Below are 19,839 nucleotides of genomic sequence, written 5' to 3'. Positions count from 1 at the left end.
AAGGAGGCGTTATTTTCGTGAATCGTTACTGAGGAAATTTAGAGACCCAGCATTTGAGGCTGACTGCAGTACAATTTTACTGCCGCCAACTTATATTTCGCGGAAAGACCACAAAGATAAGATAAGAGAGATTAGGGCTCGTACAGAGGCATATAGGCAGTCATTTTTCCCTCGTTCTGTTTGGGAGTGGAACAGGGAGGGGAGATGCTAGTTGTGGTACGAGGTACCCTCCGCCATGCACTGTATGGTGGTTTGCGGAGTATGTATGTATATGTAGATATGTAGATGTAGATGAAGATTTTTGAGTAAATATCCACCGGCTAGCATTTGTCATCTTCTATGATGCGGCATTTGCTTACCCTGCACTAGCAGCGTATTTGCTGGGTGTAGATGTCATGTCTCCCAGCCGGCCGCGGTGGTCTAGCGGGTCTGGCGCTGCAGTCCGGAACCGTGGGACTGCTACGGTCGCAGGTTCGAATCCTGCCTCGGGCATGGGTGTGTGTGATGTCCTTAGGTTAGTTAGGTTTAAGTAGTTCTAAGTTCTAGGGGACTTATGACCTAAGATGTTGAGTCCCATAGTGCTCAGAGCCATTTGAGCCATGGCTCCCAAATAAGTTCCGGCACTAGCGCACTGAAATATAGTCATTTTTTCTCGAAATCTTGTGCCTTGGACGGTGATCCAACCACGAGATGCAGCTGTAACACTTGGCTGTCTCGGCAGGAACATTTTTGAGTAAATATCCACCGGCTAGCATTCGTCTTCTTTATCATGCGGCATTTGCTTACCATGCAATAGCAGCGTGTTTGCTGGGAGTAGGTCTCATGGCTCCCAAATAAGTTCCAGCACTAGCGCACTGTAATGTAGTCAATTTTTCATGAAATCTTGTGCCTCGGACGGTGATCCAACCGCGATATCTTTACGCTGTCGGTGTGCCCGGAGACGCGCTGAGCCGTACAGTAGTAGCGAAGTGCGTATCGCGAAGCACCGCTGGAGCGGTTCCCGCCCCAATCCCGGCTCGTTACCCGCGGCCTGGAGCGCTGCCAGTCGAGGGCTGTGGCGCTGGCGTCTCACCAGCTCCGGCATTGCCTCATCCGCTCTGGTCTGCCTACCACCAGTCTCTGGGCCCGGCGCGCCACCGTTTCCCACGGCGAGGTCAGTTTAGAAGGTGAAACGCCTTTCCAGACTACGTACAATAATACCCCCTCCTCCAAACACATCTGTTTTATGTTACATTCACAATTGTTCTACTTATCTGATGCTGACCTTCATTCCTAGAGTCTTGTGCAGATCCTCACATTCCTCAGTGACTGCTACACCAAACCCTCGTCAGCGTTTTGTCTGTGTCATCTCGTCCTGATGCTGGTGCAGCTGGAAAATGCGCTATGAAGAATCCGCACAGTTCCTCGAAGATACGAAACTAGTTCAAATGGCTCTGAGCATTATGTGACTTAACGTCTGAGGTCATCAATCGCCTAGAATTTAGAACTAATTAAACATAACTAACATAAGCACATCACACACATCCATGCCCGAGGCAGGATTCGAACCTGCGACCGTAGCGGTCGCTCGGTTCTAGACTGTAGCGCCTAGAACCGCACGGCCACTCCGGCCGGCTACGAAACTGGTCTGTGGTACATCACGCCATTAGCGTTCTATTGGTTAGCTTTGAGTAATCACAAAACAGTGCCGCGTATTTTGTCGTTTCCGACGGTTTTGTTATCCATCAAAGACACTTTACCTTTCCTAAAGAGTATGAACAAATCCGAGAGCTGCAAGACCACCAATGGTATCTGTACAGATACTAGCTTCATATAGACAAGACTTACCGGCCAATGATCTTCTTCAGTGCGGATGCACTCACATTGCCCGAACTCTTACGGGAATCGGAAGATTGACTGCCGCGAATAATGAGTATGGTAGGCAGGGGCACTACAAACGTAGTGAGTGGGCAGAAAGTTGGAAAGTGTGGGTCTCACGGGGAGAGCGTGCCAGAGATAAATCCCTGCAGTCTCGCTACCCTCTTTGTCCTCGGTGGCTCAGTCGGATAGAGCGTCTGCCGTGTAAGCAGGACGTCCCGGGTTCGAGTCCCGGTCGGGGCACACATTTTTCAACTCTCCCCGTGATATTGATCAACGCCTGTAAGCAACTAAAGGTCTGGATTTAGTTACAATTTCATTCTTCGAGAGCTGCAAGATCACCAATGGTATCTATACAGATACCAGCTTTATACGTGAATGGATGCAGGTGGTCAGACAGGATCCGTGCATACGTGTCACCTGTCAGAGTCATATCTAGACGTATCAGGAGTCCCACATCACTCCAACTGCACGCGCCACATCACTGCAGAGCCTCCACCAGCTGTAACAGTCCCATGCTGGCATGCAGGGTCCTTGGATTTATGAAGTTGTCTCCATACTCGTCCACCACCACCCGCTCGATACAGTTAGAAACGAGACTCGAGCGACCAGGCAACATGTTTCCAGTCATTAACAGTCCAACCTCGGTGTTTACGGGCTCAGACGAGGCGTAAAGCTTTGTGTCGTGCAGTCATCAAGGGTACACGAGAGGGCCTTCGGCTCCGGAAGCCCATATCGATGATGTTGAATGGTTCGCACGCTGACACTTATTGATGGCCCAGCACTGAAATCTGCAGCAATTTGCGGAAGGGTTGCACTTCTGTCACGTTGAACGATTCTCTTCAGTCGTCGTTGGTCCCATTCTATCAGGCCGTAGAGATGTCGGAGATTTGATGTTTTACCGGATTCAAAATGTTGAAATGTTTGTGAAATCTTGTTGGACTTAACTGCTAAGGTCATCAGTCCCTAAGCTTACACACTACTTAACCTAAATTATCGTAAGGACAAACACACACACCCATGCCCGAGGGAGGACTCGAACCTCCGTCGGGACCAGCCGCACAGTCAATGACTGCAGCGCCTCAGACCGCACGGCTAATCCCGCGCGGCGTTTTACCGGATTCCTGGTATTCACGGTACACTCGTTTAGTAGTCGTAGCCGCGCTGATTGGCCGTGAGGTTTGAGGCGCCATGTCTCGGATTGTGCGGCCCCTCCCGTCGGAGATTTGAGTCCTCCCTCGGGTGTGTATGTTGTTCTTAGCATAAGTTAGGTTAAATTACTTTAAGTAGTGTGTAAGTCTAGCGCCGATGACCTCAGCATTTTGGTCCCTTAGGAATTCACACACATCTGAACAACTGAAATGGTCGTACTGAAAAATGCCCACTCCATCGCTACCTCGGAGATGGTGTGTCCCATAGCTCGTGCACCGACTATGACACCATGTTCAAACTCAATTAATTCTTGATAACCTGTCATTGTTGCAGCAGTAACCGATCTAACAACTGCGGCAGACACTTTTTGTATTACGTAGGCGTTACCGACCGCAGCGTCGTATTCTTCCTGTTTACATTTCTTTGTATTTGAATACGCATGCCTATACCAGTTCCTTTGGTGCTTCAGTGTAGATGTAGATGTGGGTGTAGAGTGAAGATTGATGCCTTTAATAGGACGACGTCCCACATCCACAGGCTTCCTATTGGTTGTCGAACGGGTGACCGCAGATGCCGGCCACGTCGCACACACGGAAGACCACCTCGCCCCTGCTGGCTGCGCAACCGCCGTGCAGAGGCTTCTGGGAGGATGTTGGCGTGCGGCCATCACTCCAGGACACGACCCAAGGCAAACAGGACCACGGCCGCTATTAGACCCTCCGACCCCAGTCGTTCTAACTGCACTCTTCTTAGCATACCAAACACAAGTCGTCACTCCGTTTTCCTCTGGCCCACAAAGTGCGATAGCCCTCCTCCCCGCAGTTCAGAATCGTGTTTCTGACTCTTCACATGCGATCCGTTAGTCTAGCCACACACTAGAAGTTTGGACTGCTCAGAAGCTACCCACATTTCTGTTTCGTGCCAGAAGAACCGCAGAGGTAGCTAGTACCTCGCTGAAACCGTGTCTTTCTGAGCTGCGGGGAGTGTTCCAGAGGGCACAAATCATCTCCAAGTTCAGTATTAGCATCATAGCGCAAACCAGTAAGTACGAATACTTATTTATTCAATGAGAAATATGCAAAAAATGTAAATGCCGGATGGCAATGTTGGCGTGGAATCCTAGGGGGTGAAATCAGCCACTAGTCGGAAAGGATGTTCTTCTTCCGACCGCATTGGCCTCTTTCCTTGCGGATATATGAGAGTACAGTCGTGTGTGTATTTGTGGGGTGTATGTGAGTGTAATAGAAGCGTGTGCGGTGTAGTATTGTGCTGCTGCTGCTGCTGATGATCGATGAGAGAACGCAGTCACATAGGGGAGGAGTAGGAACGGGAACAGGCAATGGAGCACTCGGAGTAAGCGGCAGTGCTACCAACAGTTCAGTACAAACTTTACCAATTAGCAAACAAAACACTCGCGCGCAGTCGACCTGTTTACAACATACACCATCGCGCGCAGCCGACGTTTTTGCTAAGGTGATGCCGAATCTTCTCTCGCGTTGTCGGTCAAACAGTGAACCTTCCCGCGCCACCGCTCAGGGTAGCCGTGTCTTGCCACGGTTCGCGCTGCTCCCCCCGTCGGAGGTTCGAGTCCTCCCTCGGGCATGGGTGTGTGTGTTATCCTTAGCGCAAGTTAGTTTAAGTTAGATTAAGCAGTGTGAAAGCCGAGGCACCGATGACCTCAGCAGTTTCGTTCCACAGATGCTTGCCAGAGATTTACCTTTCCGCGCGCAGTCGGTGCCCATCCGCTTTAGTGACCTCGGCTGCGGGGAAGTATGTGACTTGATTATAACGGTGGTGTACGGCTTAGATAAATACAACTGGAATGGATATTTGCGGGCTGATTAAAACTGCAAGCTGGACCGGGACTACAACCTGGAACTACATTTCTTGAAGCAACGCCGATCCAGCGAGGTGTGCAGGAGAACTTCTGTAAAACCTGGAGAGAGAAACTGGAAGAAGTGAGGGCGCGTCTTGGGTTGTACCTGGGTAGCTCAGCCAGTAAGAGCATTGCCCGTAAATCATAAGGTTCCAGGACCCACTACTGGTCCATAACATGGCATTAATCCGCCAGGAAATTTCAGAAACGTGGCATACTCTCCCACTGAGTAAAGGCATCATTCTGACAGCAAATAGTACTTTATATACGGCAATTCTTTACATTGATTGTCGCTTGCTGTATTCCCAATTCTGTGTTCCCTGAAACCTGTACAAATGTTTGTTTGGCACTTGGCGGGCAAACATTTACTTGGCTTCGTAATTGTTGGAAACAAGTTGCTACAAATACGTAAGAGATCAGTATCTCACTCGTTTGAAAATCAGTGTAACTTCTTTCTCGGTGGTCCGGTCCAAAGTGCTGTGATTTGTTTAATACGTCATTTTTTCACTATACTTTAATTTTGCAACATTCACTGTGCCGACGTGGCATAAGTCATATAATGTGATTAAATTGTTTAAACTTTGGCATCTGTTATTTCCAGCTTTATTTGATTTTATCTTGTTTTCATTTCGGATAGGTCAACATTCCGACGGTGCCAATGCCAAGCATTATCAAAAGCTTGTGAACCTTTCCTGAAGACTCATTTAATGCTTGTTTGTTTATTTTTCAGGGACTCCATTCGGTTACGAACCATGCTTTTTCTTTGTCAGCTGTTTTGTTTATTCCAGGAACAATGTCAGTTCTTCCCTGCAGTTGCACCATATAATTTGTCTTGATGGGAAATTAATGTCCAATCGATTTCAAGAGTATGAAATCATTAAAATGCTATAGAAATAGTAGTATTCTAGGGGCGTGACCAATTTTCTCTCGTTTCGGTATACTTTTTTATTTATGACTGTTTTATTTTGAAGACACGTATTACTGCCTGTTTTCGTCGCAGTTACTTCTCTTAAACTATTCACAAGGAGTGTCTTTTATACTGCCCTTAAGCTCCTAGATTCCACATTCCCGTTTAGAGCACAGAATTGCTGTAAGAGTAAGTTAAAATGTAGCTGGCTTCTCTTTGTCTACGGTTGACCGTTCGTTCTGCTGTTTTATATAGGGAAATCAGAACGTACAAAAATGATTGCGAAATGTACCAGCATATGCAGAGAGTCGAAGCTTGCAACATGTATCGCGAGTTGACCCACAACATAAACAACGGTAACACATTGCGTATAAACTCATCTTTAAGAAAGAAAGTCTTCGTAGCTCAAAAACGAGCTGTAAGAATAATATGTTGTGCTCACCCTTGATCGTCTTACACATTTGTGTAAAGGGTTCAGTATTCTGACTACTGCTTCACAATATATCCATTCCCTCATGAAGTTTGTTGTAAATAACCCATTGCAGTTCAAAAGAAACAATGAAGTTCATAATTACAGCCAGAACGAAAAATGTCATTCGTTTGCCAGATGAAGATTATATTTAGCACAAAGATGGGTGCATAATGGTGCAACCAAAAACTTTTTATCACTCGCCCGGGGATATAAAATGTTTGACACTCAGCAAAGCAAAATTTGAAAACAAACTGAAAAGTTTTCTCCTTTATAACTCCTTCTGCTCCGTACAAGAATTTCTATTGTTGAAATGTGTGAAAGGTGATGGGTAGGAATTACTCACTCACATCTGTATGTTAAAAAAACAAAAAAAAAAAAAACAAAAAGTTCAAATGGCTCTGAGCACTATGGGACTTAACTTCTGAGGTCATCAGTCCCCTAGAACTTAGAATTATTTAAACCTAACTAACCTAAGGACATCACACACACCCATGCCCAAGGCAGGATTCGAACCTGCGACCGTAGTGGTCGCGCGGTTCCAGACTGTAGCGCCTAAAACCGCTTGGCCACCCCGTCGGCGTATGTTAAAAAATTAAATAAAAAAGCTAGTGAGTGTTTAGTATATAGCCATATTTTACAAATTAATTTGCGATGTGAATGTAAAATGACTCGTTCCACATCAATACAATATATCGTGCAAAATTATCCACGGTAAATGAAACTAACTAACGAAACGGAAAGACCTACTGCCGTATCATTACATGATTGTCGAAAACGTACCGGAAACAGTAATCTCCATTAAATATCTAATACGGTATGTACGAAACGATGTCGAGTGGAATCAACACACAAAACTAATCGTGGGAAAGGCATTGTAACCTTACCGTCCCACACATCACTATTAAATTTTTCTTAGTGTCTTCATTAGTTTCAAAAGCTTCGAGAGGCGTAAGATCTACAAAAGAAAAACATTTTACTTATCTTCACTTTCTTTTGTTGTTGGCTCCAAGTCTTGCGTGTAGGGGTATACTCTTGTGGTTGAAATTTTGTGAGTTCCTGATGACTAAATAACTGATGAAGATTTGCCTGTATATTTCTTGGATTTTATTCTTTGTGACATTATTAGATATCACACCGTTTTTACAATTTCCACCTAATATTCCAGATCACATTGATAGTGTCGATCAAATAAATACGTCTGTCTCTATCAGAGGCATGCCCACTACTACTTACTTTCTGCGGAAGTCACCGTATTCCAAAGAGTTTACATACTTTCTTGACAAAAGAAGAATCATCACCAAGTCATAAAATTATTTTATAAATGAATCCAGAAATAAATTTAATAATTATCGTCAGATTGTGCAATTAATAATATGAATTTTAATATACCAGAGATTTCTAAAAGAGGAATAATTTTAACCGTACATACAGAGTGTAACAAATTAATTTCTTTTTATACATTTTGGTCTGATATATAATACATTGTATACAAAATCAAATGAAATTCTTTTAGTGAAAGAGCCGAGAATGTTCACCCATACCAGATTCGGGATTAATCCTGGTATCGGCTACTACTATAGAAAAAGGTTATGTTAGAAAAGGGTATCCTATTACAGCATGCAGCATACAAAACCCTTGTTCGACCAAGTCTTAAGTTTTGCTCTTAGTCTGTGACCTTTGGGTTCGATTGATAGAGAAAATAGAGAAGAATCGAAGAAAAGCAGCGCGTTTCATCGGTTAGTAAATGGAAAAGCGTCATGCAAGTGCTCATACAAATTAAGTAGCAGACGCTACAAGAGAGGCACTGAGCGCCACGGGATGGTTTACTGTTAAAATTCCGTGAGCGTACTTCCTATAAGAGTCAGCCGACATATTGCTTCCTCCTACGTAAGTTTTTATTGTTCTCGTTGTTTTCAGTCCGATGACATGTTTGATGTTGCTCTTCATATATTCTGTCCTGTGCAATCCTCTTCATCTCCTAGTAACTACTGCAACCTACATCCTCCTGAATCTGCTTACTGTATTCATACCTTGGCCTCTCTTTACAATCTGCCACCTCCCCCCCCCCCCCACCCATCCCATCCATCATTACGAAACTGAAGATTTCTTGATGCCTCGGGATGTGTCCTACCCTTCTTTTAGCTAAGTTGTTCAACGAACTTCTTTTTTCCAATTAGAATCAGTACCTCCTCATTAGCAACTCGATTTTCCCACCTAAACTTCAGCATTCCTCTGTAGCACCCATTTTAAAATTTTCATTCTCTTCTTGTCTGAACTGGTCATCTTCCCACGGTTCACTCTCGTTTAAGGCTACAGTCCATACAAATACCTTCAGAAATAATTCTTTTTCAGATAAGCTTTTCTTCTTGTTGCCAATCTGCATTTTTTATCATCTCTACATCGGACATCATCGGATATTTTGCTGCACAAAAAAGCAAAACTCATCTACCACTTTTAATGTCTCATTCCGTAATCTAATTCCTTCAGCTCTCTCTGATTTGACTGCGTTCCGCTACAGAATTTTTTCCATTTCATGGCAGTCTGGCACAGCAACTAGTGCTAAACCTATTGAAGAAATAAACAGTCCTGACTGCAAAACAGCCTTTACTATTTGATATTTTGCCGATAACTCGTTTTGTTTAAGGCATCTTCAGACTAGCCTACAAAGTCAAATACAAGCTTTTCCTAGAAAATGACATGACCCAGTTTTAGTAAATCATCGGGCTACCTGGGGAAATTTTAAAACCAACCTACTAGCATAGACTGATGACCTCAGTTGTTAAGTCCCATAGTGCTCAGAGCCATTTTGAACCTACTAGCATAACAGGTATTAAACACGTATGTTGCCGTCCATGCAAATGTATTATCAGGCGAACACCGATGTCAATATCATAAAAACATTGCTTGGTGTCCCTTGAAATAAAAATAAATGAGATATAATAAACGAAAATATTCAGGAGCCACGTTTCAGATATACAAAAAGCCCCAGGGGGTAGTGGCCCTTGTCGAGTTTTAAGAGACTTCGCGAAGTGCCCTTTTAAAATAAAGCGGACCAAAATAAAGCGGACCAAAATAAAGCGGACCAAAAGATAGCCAAAATTGCATTGACCGAGTGAGGTGGCGCAGTGGTACCACACTGGACTCGCATTCGGGAGGACGACGGTTCAATCCCGTCTCCAGCCATCCTGATTTAGGTTTTCCGTGATTTCCCTAAATCGTTTCAGGCAAATGCCGGGATGGTTCCTCTGAAAGGGCACGGCCGATTTCCTTCCCAATCCTTCCCTAACCCGAGCTTGCGCTCCGTCTTTAATGACCTCGTTGTCGACGGGACGTTAAACACACTAACCTAACCTAACCAAAATTGCATTCAAGGCGAGTAATCTGTTTATACCTCTAGGTTACTTACTGAAAAAGGAGGAGGCAGCTGGTTACGTCGCAGATTATATGGCGCATTTCAAAGGACACCAGAAACGGGATCAGACCTACAGAAATGCTTCACAAAATGTAAACATGCAAGAAATGCCGTTGTGTATGTTCTGTCTGCGCAAATGCTACAGGGTATTGAACTATAAGAGATATTAGTTAGCTTGCGTCGCTCACAGCAGATGGCGCAACGGGCATAATTAGGGCAGAGTTATTTTAACAACCAAACATAGTGATAAGTTACAAAAAAATGGAAAACTAATAACATTCCTTATTAAAATATAAATAATATGCTTATGGAAGTGGATTTTAATGAACAGGGGATGACTAATGATTTAAAAATTAAAATATGTGAAACACATACTATTAGAGCGCAGGGGAGTAAAAGTGTACGAAAGAACCTTGAAAGATAATTTTTTGTGGATTAATCGAAATACACCTATGCCGCGCACCAAATGAAAAGTTACGATACAGGTATACTGGAAACGCGTCCCACGGTAACTAGAAGCCCAAAAATAGTCAGAAGCAGTAATAAAGCATCTGAATGTTAGGATAACTCTCAAAACACACTTCATTAAAGCACATGGTGTTAAGAACGTAAAGTTGGATAAAATATAGAGATAAAAGAATACATAATATGGGATTTCAAATAGGCCAGTATCAGCTATATATTTCACAATAAAAAGCATAGCGCATCAGATAAAGTACGAGCGTATCTAAATAACAATCCAGTGCACTGGAGCAAAAAAGCACGAGATGGCACCCCCCGAAACGGTGAAATCCAGGCGTTAACTACTTACGCTAAAATAGGAGTCTCATGGAATCAAAGTACATTTGATTCTTTCCGACCAGATGATCGTTTAGTAATCTTCTGCCTGTTTTTCTACATGTATGGCTATTTCTGTTTGTTCTAAAATATTCAGTTTTTTGCCTTTTTGGGCGTAACGGAGGTTTTTTAAATTCTGTAGCGTAAGGGCTGCATGTCCATCGGCCTTAGGATGTTCTGCGAAGGCCGAGTTGTATTTCACTTCGAGTTTCTTGTTCAACAGATGTTCATGAAACCTGGCTTTAAAAGTTCTGCGTCTGGCTAGTGTGCGGAACTAGACACTCATTGCATTCGAGTAGGTAAACGCCTGAATTTAGATACTTAAACCAGCTCGGCTGCTCATCATGAGTGTACTTGTGCTTAATACTGATATTTGCAGATAAAACTACTCACACGTCCATCCCGCGGAAGAGGTGCTTTTTACATGTTTACATTTTCTGATGCATTTCTGTAGGCCTGATTCCGTCTTTCGTGTCATTTGAAATGCGCCATGTAATTTACAAGGTAATCTGCTGCCTCCTTCTCAGGGCGTAACTTAGAGGCATACGCAGACTACTCGCCTTGAATGCCATTTTGGTTCATTGTATTGTAAAAGGGCACTGCACGAAGTCTCTTAAAACTCAACAAGGGCAACTACTCGCTGAGGCTTTTTATATATATGAAACGTGACTTGCTGTGTAGGTTAGGTTAGGTTAGTGTTGATTAACGTCCCGTCGACAACGAGGTCATTAGAGACGGAGCGCAAGCTCGGGTTAGGGAAGGATGGGGAAGGATATCGGCCGTGCCCTTTCAAAGGAACCATCCCGGCATTTGCCTGAAACGATTTAGGGAAATCACGGAAAACCTAAATCAGGATGGCTGGAGACGGGATTGAACCGTCGTCCTCCCGAATGCGAGGCCAGTGTGCTAACCACTGCACCACCTCGCTCGGTACTTGCCGTGTACTCAACGCTATTTTATACCAGTGATTTGAAAATATTTCTGTCGTGTTTACTGGTGTCTTTGACGGACAAGATCAGAAACTAGCTTCTGAATATTTTCGATTATTACATCCCATTTATTTTTATTTCAAGGGACACCACGAAATATTGTTAAGATATTGACAGCGGTGTTTGCATGCTAAGATATTTGCATGAACAACATACGTGTTTAACACACGTGATGCCTGTACGCTGGTTTTTACATCTTCCTTGGTTGTCCAAAGTTTTACTAAGTCGGGGTGATACCATTTTCTAAAAAAAGTTTGTATTTTTCTTTGTAGGCCCATCTGAAGGTGCGTTAAACAAGGCGAAAAGTATTTTTGGCAAAATATAAAATAATAAAGCCTGTTTTGCATCCAAGACTGTTTATCTCTTCAGTACATTCCGTTATTTTTCTTGTACTTTTGTTGATTTTTATCTTATAAGCTCTTTTAAAGAGACCATTGACTTTATTTAACTGCTGTTTCAAATCCTTAGCTATCAATGACAGAATTACAATGTCATGGGCAAATCTCGAAGTTTGTATTTCTTGGTCCTTTGGCTTCCTTTACCGCTTCGTCACTGTACAGACTGAATGACATGGGGGAGCGGCTGTAACGGAAATGTTCGATTAGTCTCTGTATGTCCATCTTTTTAGAGATGGTTGCGGGACTCGGCTGTTCGACACAGGATGTCAAATCAAACACATATCAACCGTCTAAACTTACTTTATTTGACTACCAGTTTCGGCGATTTACTACGCCATCTTCCTGGTTTTGACCAGAATCGAGATGGAAACTTCCTATATGTCGGTTACGGCCGAAAACAGTTAAAATACGAAACATACAGACAGGTGGCGGAACCGATACCAGACGGGATAAAGCCAGGGGAAAGAAAAGATGAAGAACAGGCTACGATGCTCCCACTCTCCCTCCTCTATTCTGCTTCCCTTTCACGACCTAAGATCCGTCTGGTTTCTGTACAAGTTGTAACTTTTCTCTCCCTCCCAGTATTTTAGTATTGTTACCTTCAGAATTTCGAAGTGTGTATTCCGATCACCAATGTCAAAAACTTTCTGTAAATCTACAAATGCTTTAAACATAGAATTGCCTTTCCGTAACCTATCTTCCAGGATACTGTTATAGGATCAGTGATGCCTCGAGTGTGCCTACATTTTTCCGAAAACCAAACTGATCTTCCCCGAGACCTCTACAAGTTTTTCCATAATTTGTGTAATTATTTTGTAATAATTACGAATTTAACTGATAGTTCGATAATATTGGCACACATCAGCACCTACCTTGTTTGGAATGATTTTCAAACCTTTTTCTCGAAGTCTGTGTTCGACATGTCTCAGATATCTTGTACAAAGGACTGAATAGTTTTGTCACGACTGGCTCTCCCAGGAATGGCAATGATTGAGAGGGAATGTCGGCTAATTCAGCAGCCTTTTTTCGACGGAGGTCCTTCAGTGTTCTTGTCAAATTCTTCTCGCAGTATCATATCCGCCATCTCATCTTTAACTACTTTCTCGCCCACTGCTTGTGTAGCTCACCTATGCCTGTATATGGCGAAGGTAGAATTCGCGAATTTTAGGTAAGCCATACGTATTGTAACCTGTGTTATTTCCGCCCTCCGTTAGTAACTGGTACTGGAAAAGCAGGCTGAGGTGCGGTGAATGACAATCTTACACGATGTGCCCTCCACGATACGTTGTAATGTGATGCGGATGTTAGTGCTGTCTCTGGGTACTGCTTTCTGTTTCTCTCTTGGCCTGGCAATTCTAACTGCTTCCTCTAGACAGTTCTGGTCGCTGTGAGGGAGCGAAACCGCAGAGTCGCGTGTGTCATACTATTACAGCCGGGTGCAGGGGTTTCCCAAGGCGCAAACTTAGATTACCACATCGCAGCCAAGCGCCTCCGGTGCGTGCATAACGAAGTAGCGGTGGAGGAAGGGGAATCTGTTTCCTCATACCGCTGGGACAGCAGTCGCATCCTCTACGTGTCAGATGTGACTGGACTGTGTGGAAACGTGTGTCTGCTGTGAAGTGGGAACTTTGCCGAGAGGCAACTGCGGGCCACAGCTCGGTTTATTTATTTATTTATCGTATCCAAGACATCACTATTTTACAAAAAAAAGATTATATTACAATGCAAGAGAAGCAGTTATAATACAATAATACATGGTTATAAGGTAAATTAACTACAATAATATAGAAAAGTATGTAAAATATAATGATAAGCGCTAAGGATGCGAAACAGAGCGATTTTCATATCCCACGTGAAGCGCAATACACTGCAGCTTGAATAGCCTTGTCATTTGCTTCAAATAGGTCTTGAGTCGAACACGGGTTGTTTAGTTTCCTGCAGACCAGTAGGTGTTGTGGGTCTTGCTGTTCTCCACACTGGCAGGGCTCATCTGCACTGATGTAGCCCCATTTTTCCAAGTTTGCTCTGCATCTTGATACGCCTGTTCGTAGTCTATTCCGGGCTTTCCAGGTCGTATATGGGAGTTCAGAGCCAGCTGTGGGTTCTCCCCTGGGGCTATTACCTGGTCTTCCTGGGTCCACATTTTACCACAGTTCTTCTCGTCGTGCTCTAGGCGATAAAAGAGTTGCTTCAGTTGTTCGTAGGAAACTCTTCCTTGATTTAAGTCGGCGAGGTTGAAGATTGTATCCGAACATTGGATGCCTGGGATCTGTCTCCTGTTTATGTTTCTCGATTTCTGCGGCAGTCCTTCTTCTGATGTCTGGCGGGGCTATGCCCATGAGGTGGTACAGCTGCTTTGTGGGAGTTGGGCGGAGGCATCCTGTCACGATGCGTCCAGTCTCATTCAATGCTATATTTACTTGTTCAGCGTGGGTGGAATTTTGCCAAACGGGTGCCGAGTGCTCCGCAGTGGAGAAACATAAAGCTAAAGCTGACGTGCGGAGAACTGTAGGTTGCGCTCCCCATCTGCTATTTGTTAGCTTGTGGATGATGTTGTTCCTGGCACTCACTTTCATATTTGTGGCCAAACAGTGTTCCTTGTAGGTGAGAGCACGGTCAAGTTTAATCCCAAGATATTTTGGTGTGTCGCAGTGAGATAGATGTTGTCCCTTCCAGCTTATGTTGAGTTTCCTCCTTGCTTCCTTATTAAGTAGGTGAAAAGCACAGACCTGGGTTTTTGCTGGGTTTGGCCTGACGTGGTTATTATCGTAATAGTCACCCAGCTTTTCAATCGCTAAAGTTAATTTACTTTCTACCTCTTCAAAGGTTTTTCCCTGGGTGGCAACGACTGTATCGTCTGCATAGATGAAGGAGCGAGCGTCCATGCTGATCGGTTGGTCATTGGTATAAATATTATACAGCAATGGGGCGAGGACGCTACCTTGAGGTAGGCCGTTTTTCTGGGTCCGCCATCGGCTCTTCTTCGACAGCAGCGTGACAAAATACCGTCTGTTCTGCAACAGGCACTGGATGAATTGCGCCAGTCGGTAGTCTTTTGTGGTGTTATATATTTTTGATATTAACTTACTATGGTTTATGGTGTCGTAAGCTGCTGTAAGGTCGATAAAGGCTGCACCTGTAATTTGTTTCCGCTCGTATCCATCTTCTATATACTGTGTAAGGTTGAGGATTTGTCCGCAGCATGACCTTCCTGGGCGGAATCCTGCTTGCTCTTTAATTATATTCTTGTCTACATGTTCTGAGATGCGGTTAAGGATCATTCTTTCTAAGACTTTATAGAGCTGACAAAGCAGGGAGATAGGCCAAAAAATTTTAGGGTCTGTGGTTCTTTTTTCCAGGTTTTGGTATAGCTACTATATTTGCCTTCCGCCAAGTCTTGGGGATTTTCGTTTCAAGAATTCATTTGTTCATCGTATCTAGTAACCACCGTCTGGTAACAGGTCCGAGCATTTTTATTTGTTCTGGGCGTAGATCATCTAGGCCAGCGGCTTTATTAATTTTCATTATGGAGATGGAATCTTCTAATTCTTTCAGAGTAAAGGGGGTGCCTAGGTGGTCTTTTTCTTGAGTGCCTCTCTGTAGTTTCTTTCTTGGATGCTTCCTGTTGGTTTTACCATTAAGTAGAAGCTCGGTGGTGGGGCTGAGTCTGACAAGGAATCTGTGCGAGATCTCAAGTTCAGTCTTCAGTAAGGCTCATTTGAGAGTGTTGTGTTAACAATTATAACAGGAAAAATACTAGCTGCCAATGACGCACCATACGCATAAGGAGGGCGGCGGAAAATGAGTGTCCGGAAGAGCAGAGATCAACCTTCTACGCGATGTATGTATTGCACCACAAAATGGACATCGTTAACGTTCAAGAAATGTTGAAACGAAACCATTAACGTGCTCTACAACCATTGAAAGAAAAGTGGCACGCCACAGTGATCAGAAAAGTTCGCACTATCAAGATCGAAGGCGAACTCCATGGGAGTTACAGACGTGTAAAACTTTCAGCTAGGTATCCAATTTTAAAGAATTCGCATAGAATTATATTAGTGTAACGGGGTGATGAGAACTGATCGAACGTGATCGCAGAAAACGAAACGGTCTGTCGTGGAGCTTATCGTGAAGCTGGCTATCCTTTAAGCTCTAGCTGCAGAGAGTGCGATAATTTATTTGTTTTATGTTGTTGTTGTGGTCTTCGGTCCAGAGACTGGTTTGATGCAGCTCTCCGTGTTACTCTATCCTGTGCAAGCTTCTTCATCTCCCAGTACCTACTGCAACCTACATCCCTCTGAATCTGCTTAGTGTATTCACCTCTTGGTCTCCCTCTACGATTTTTACCCTTCACGCTGCCCTCTAATACTAAATTTGTGATCCCTTGATGCCTCAGAACATGACCTACCAACCGACCCCTTCTTCTAGTCAAGGTGTGCCACAAATTTCTCCCTAATTCTATTCAATACCTCCTCATTAGTTATGTGATCTACCCATCTAATCTTCAGAATTCTTTCGTAGCACCACATTTCGAAAGCTTCTATTCTCTTCTTGTCCAAACTATTTATCGTCCACGTTTCACTTCCATACATGGCCACACCCCATACAAATACTTTTAGAAACGACTTCCTGACACTTACATCTATACTAGATGTTGACAAGGCCCGAAAAAAAATCCAGAGGCTGAATTTGTCCAGTGCTTCCAGCTGATATGAATAGCAACGTCGCACACTTTTCAGTGGTGATAGTTCCCTCTAAAGGAGGGATGATTTTTATTCGCAGACCGGGGATCAAGTAAAAGCAAGTTATTTTGACAAGATATTGGCCAAAAGCAGTGCTCATAACATAGTTGTATTTACGAGAGGATGCTTGGATAGCCTAACGCAGCGTTTTTCAACCCGTGGGTCGCAAAGCCTTGCTCAGATGGTTGCAGTCGCAGGAGAAAGCAGTTGCAGCGTGACTGGTATCGTATGTTTCGTGACCATCATCTGCTATTGTATAAATGTCTCTCGGAAGTGACAAGGTTTTTTGAAAGCACATTGCAAATTCGCTCACGTTCACGCTTGGTACTTTAATTATACCTTTTTATCACACTTTTATTATGGTTCTGGGGGTCGTCAGAATATTTTTACTCGTAAAGGGGTCGCGTATTCTGAAAGGTTGAAAATCACTGGCCACTGGCCTAACGGTAAGGCGACCGCTCGCGATGAGCGGGAAATCCAGGTTCGAGTCCCGGTCCTGCACAATTTTCATTGTCGTCATTCCATTATACACCTTTCGTTGTCGTCTCCTCTATACAGCTGACTGTAGTCCATACTCGCAATTGCGAATACATTTATTGTAGTGTAGTAGTTCTCTTATGCCGTGTGACGTAAATATTCCCTACTGCCCTTGGAAGATCACGCACACCAGAAAGAATTGTAGGGGGACACCACCTCCAACTTCTCGCAGTACAATAAACAACTTACCATCGAAATTAGCAGTCGTCCAATTGTGTCGCACTATTTGAAGTTGTGCAGCCATCCACAACTTCCCTTTGAATCTCTGTAATTTATGTCACGCGCAGTTTCATGTGAATAACTTAGTAGGTCACCATCATGCACATCCCGTAGAACATTGTATCGAGCATCCATGAAACGTTCAAACATCAGTTTTTGTAACAAAAATGGCTCTGAGCACTATGCGACTTAACTTCTGAGGTCATCAGTCCCCTAGAACATAGAACTACTTAAACCTAACAAACCTAAGGACATCACACACATCCATGCCCGAGGCAGGATTCGAACCTGCGACCGAAGCGGTCGCTCGGCTCCAGACAGCAGCGCCTAGAACCGCACGGCCACTCCGGCCGGCGTTTTTGCAACAAGTGCGCCCTGTCCTCCCTCGAACATCCGTAGGTTTTCTTATGTGCTACACGGTCGTATTGCTGCGGACTTATTGGGAATCTATTCAAAATCTCTTGAACATCCGTAGTTTTTCTTATGGGTTACACAGCCCGCCCGTTTGGCCGTGCGGTCTAACGCACGGCTTTCCGGGCGGGAAGGAGCGCCTGGTCCCTGGCGCGAATCCGCCAGGCGGATTTGTGTCGCGGTCCGGTGAACCGGCCAGTCTGTGGATGGTTTTTAGGCGGTTTTCCACCTGTCTCGGCGAATGCGGGCTGGTTCCCCTTTTTCCGCCTCAGTTACACTATGTCGGCGATTGCTGCGCAAACAAGTTCTCCACGTACGCGTACATCTCCATTACTCTATTACGCAAACAAAGGGGTTACACTCGTCTGGTGTGAGACGTTCCCTGGGGGGGGAGGGGGGGGGGGGTCCACCGGGGGCCGAACCGCACCATAACACTGGGTTCGGTGTGGGGCGGCGGAGGGGTGACGTGGACTGCGGTAGTCGTCGCGGGGTTGTGGACCACTGCGGCTGCGGCGGGGACGGAGCCTCTCCATCGTTTCTAGGTCCCCGGTTCACATACAATACAATACAATGGGCTACACAGTCATATTGCTGCGGACGTATTCGGAATCTATTCATAATTAGCTTTATAAATATTTTTTACTACGCTGTGGATGATCTTACATGTAAGTATTTATGTTCAGTAGCCGCTCTTTGGACAACGATTGTCCTTTACTACGTTTTACGGGAGACGGAATTTGTGGCTTCCTGTCTGACGAGGATGATGAACTACACGGCTCGACATTTGTTTCAGTATCAATTTCACTTGTTAACCACGTACCGTCATCACTGTACTTTTCATGTAAATTGTCAGCCTCATCGTTGTACTTCTCGTCTACAGTGACCGCACAGTCGAGCGTATACGACAACACATTTTCCTATGACTCGTCTTACAAAAACGGTAATATTTCATCTGCAATTTCTTTCTCATTCTGCGAAATTTCTGGGGTTCCTTTCTGACGAAATGTCAACTTCGGCAACTGTTGATGTAGATGAAATGCAATGTTTGCTTCGTTTACTGTTGCCATTGCTCTGATTTGTATCGACACCACAAGCACTGTAGTACTGTTGTTGAGTTCGTCGTCGCCTAAGCACTTCAACTACGCTCCGTAGACTCGTACTGTGCTCACCATTGCATATCTACAGTCCCGCCCTCTGTTGCGATTAGCCGGCAATATTGTGGCTGCATGATAGACAATATGTGTGGCGTCGAATGCCGTAAATGTCATTGGCTTTTTCCGACCCCACACTGCAGGGGTTCCTTGTGAGTCAGTCGGTAGTGTTGCGGAAGCGCTTGGAGGGGTGTGGGCGGCCTTTCCGCGAAGCGATGGTGAGCAAGTTAAGCAGCTCTATGTAGCGACATGGTGCGGACTGATTATACTGGCTGCAGCGTACATCCCTCTGGACAAAATAAGGGAGTTCGGGGTTCGTACAGAGAGACATGGGCAGTCATTTTTCCATTGCTTCATTTGTAAGTGGATCGGCATAGTATGGGCTAAACTATCGTTACGTGTGATAGGCTACAACGTGCCATTTCCAGCCTGATATTAGGTTATAGATATCTATAATTATTTAACAAAAAAATGGCTCTGAGCACTATGGGATTTAACTTCTGAGGTCATCAGTCCCCTAGAACTTAGAACTACTTAAACCTAACTGACATAAGGACATCACACACATTCATGCCCGAGGCAGGATTCGAACCCGCGACCATAGCGGTCGCGCAGTTCAAGACTGCAGTGCCTAGAACCTCTCGGCCACCCCGGCCGGCCGTCACAAGAAAATACGTGGGTTGAAACTTAAATAATGGCAACACTGCTGTGGAGACACTATGCAATGGAATCTACTATTGTCGCTGATAGCACACGTTGTTGACATACCTATCTTACCTCCGAACAAATGGACTCGCCCGTCCCACGTCACCGGCGTGCATACAATCGGGGGAAACACAGTCACTTGTGAGCGAGCAGCAGTCTAACGTAACGGTGTCA

The 19,839-nt window shown here is 44.5% G+C and overlaps 1 long non-coding RNA gene and 1 other non-coding gene across 2 annotated transcripts in view; both read left to right on the top strand.

The window, feature by feature from the left end:
• Window positions 1-19,839, top strand: part of LOC124777090 — a 700,755-nt gene that overhangs the window by 578,845 nt on the left and 102,071 nt on the right. The window lies entirely within an intron of this gene.
• Trnat-ugu lies at window positions 2,027-2,100 on the top strand. The gene has a single exon. It is a non-coding gene; the product is annotated as a tRNA-Thr (tRNA).

The sequence above is a fragment of the Schistocerca piceifrons genome, chromosome 2 (genome assembly GCF_021461385.2).
Source record: "Schistocerca piceifrons isolate TAMUIC-IGC-003096 chromosome 2, iqSchPice1.1, whole genome shotgun sequence".
Lineage (NCBI taxonomy): Eukaryota > Metazoa > Arthropoda > Insecta > Orthoptera > Acrididae > Schistocerca > Schistocerca piceifrons.
Note: the sequence above shows the minus strand (reverse complement) of the source record. Positions and strands in the feature narration are given on the sequence as shown.